This window comes from Arachis ipaensis, chromosome B02 (genome assembly GCF_000816755.2).
Source record: "Arachis ipaensis cultivar K30076 chromosome B02, Araip1.1, whole genome shotgun sequence".
NCBI lineage: Eukaryota > Viridiplantae > Streptophyta > Magnoliopsida > Fabales > Fabaceae > Arachis > Arachis ipaensis.
The window spans coordinates 97,795,852-97,798,207 of NC_029786.2; the positions used below are offsets into that span (position 1 = coordinate 97,795,852).

A 2,356-nucleotide genomic window follows, 5' to 3' on the forward strand; every position below is an offset into this window, starting at 1 on the left:
AATATATTTTATGTAAATTAAAAAAATTTAAGACAAAATTAAAATAAAATAAAATTTAAGAATATTTTAAAAACTTTTAAGAAAGTTAAAGAACAAAAAATATTTTTTAGCCATGGTATTACATATGTTATGTGAAATATGCACATGCATACCTTAGCTCTAAGAAACTGGTTGTTGTTATGCAAGTCTACCTCCTGTAAATTAAAGTAGTTTAGTACATTTAGTTGTCACCAACATTTGAAAGCCATATAATCTAAAGAAATAATAATCAATGTTAAAAACAAACATTTACCCTCTTCTGCATGTAATCTTATCTCTGCAAACAGCAGCTCGTTCTGATGTAGAACAAACATGAAGTAATTAATTAATTTGAAAGCAATAATGTGTATATATATATACTCTTAGTTTCTAAAATAATAGTAGAAAGATTTATGTATATAAATACCTTCTTGGAACGAATTTTGCTAATATTTTCGAAGAAGCTATATATATAGTGAAGAAGCTATATATATATGATGCCGATGAGATTAATAATGAATTAATAAGTAATAACCTGAGCATTAATCTCAAAAGTGGATCCACCATTAGAAGCTATATATATATGATCCTAGGAATTCTGTTAGAACCATCATCATTCTTTTAGAGTTTCAGTTACTCAGTTAGTGATATATTTATTACCACCACTCTGACCTAATAACACCACTCAGATTGCACAAGAGAGCAAAGCACTTTTCTTGGAAGCGAGATGTTCATTTCATTCAATGTGAAAATAAAAAAAGGAGCTAAAGTGGATTGTTGAATGTATTACCCCAGAAGAATTCAGACGCTCCTCCCAAGCTTTAAAAACTGACTTAACACTTCCTGGTCTTGCCTCATTCAAAGCAGATACCTGAAAAATGATTTTATATTTTCAACAGAATCATTGGAAGAATCAGAGGAATTTTTTACGACTCCCAATTAATAATTGCTTTGAAAGACACATAAACCATGAAACCATATAAGCACACATAAACACACCTAAGCATGATCAAAATGAACAGCAAAACCCAGCTAGGCATTTTGTCAAGCACTAACTGTGCATTACACTTTCAATGTGATTCACTCAGTAATAAGCATACATATACTCCAAATCCAACACTGGAGAAAAAGGAGCTGTTCACAATACCGGAGAAAAAGAGCATTTACTCACCGGCTGCGAGGAAGAAGGGCAGTGGCAGAAACACAACGGCGACACAGAGAGAGAAGGAGAGCGCTCGAACAGAGGAGACGGCCAACGAGCTTCCAAACGACGGCGAGGAAGCTTCCAATCACGGCAACACAGCTTCCTACAACGGCGACAGATCTTCTACGGTGGCGGTGGAGGCTGTGTCTGTGTAGGAGCTGCGGTGGCTGCGCCGCTGCGGGGCTGCGAGGCTGTGGGGGTTGCGGGGAGCTGCGAGGGCTGATGCGGGGCTGCGTGGCTGCAGTGGCGGCAGAGACTACGGTGGCTGTGGGCGGCGGGCTGCAGAGGAAAGAGTTTGAAGGATGTGGGCAAAGAGTTCGAATAGAGTGTGAATGGAGTGTGAATGGGAGGGGATAAAATTAGGGTTTTTAATATTTTTGACGGATTTAATTTAAATTACAGACAGACGAAAATTCGTCTGTAATAATTTAATAAAATGTGCGTTTTGTCTATTTAATTATAGACGGAAAATTTGTCTGTAACTATTTCATGGAAAAAAAAATTAATTTTTTTTACGGAATTATAGACGGATTCTCTTTTCCGTTTGTAATGTATGCTAATCTATTTTTTATGTTTTTCGACAAAAAAATTCTTCTGAAATTCTGTCTGTATTTTAGTGAGATAAAATTCGTCAAAAATATCCGTCTGTAATAACTAGTTTTCTAGTAGTAAAACTATTATTTTTAGTGGTTTTGGTGTTACATATATCAAACTATTTCGCATTTCAATATAATATATATGTTAAGTTTAGAAAATAATAATTTGTTGATGATGACAAATATATTTTTACTTGAATTTAAAAGTCTAAAAATTTGTTTGATATATATATATTTTAATTAATAATATTAGAGAAATAAAAAAAATAGTTAAAACTTATTTTATTTAGTATTTATCAATTGTTATAGTAATTAATAAATACTAAATAAAATAAATTTTAATTGATGACTTTGACTAAAATTTTTTTGTTATCAAATATTTTTAATATTTTTGTTGCAAGCCCAAACTTGTGTATGAGTCCAAATACTAACAAGTCCAGTAACTTAGTTCAAACTTGATGACAAATTTTTGGAACTGTTATTGAAATTTTATCCAAAAATAGTAAAACAAATTAAGGAAGAATGGTTCACTTTTTTT

At 32.5% G+C, this 2,356-nt stretch overlaps 1 protein-coding gene across 8 annotated transcripts in view; it reads right to left on the minus strand.

Annotated features, from left to right (window-relative positions):
* The window catches only part of LOC107625887, a 4,725-nt gene extending 3,152 nt beyond the window's left edge, over positions 1 to 1,573 (minus strand). For 5 of the 8 annotated variants that reach the window (XR_002357950.1, XR_002357949.1, XR_001617424.2 and 2 more), the window contains exons 1-4: positions 1,190 to 1,572; positions 809 to 889; positions 293 to 335; positions 153 to 194 (exon numbers count right to left, since the gene is read on the minus strand). The gene's annotated coding sequence lies outside the window, so the exon portion shown is untranslated. Of the gene's footprint in view, positions 1 to 152; positions 195 to 292; positions 336 to 808; positions 890 to 1,189 lie in introns of all 8 variants that reach the window. The other 3 variants (XR_002357948.1, XR_001617423.2, XR_002357947.1) reach the window with 2 other exon arrangements.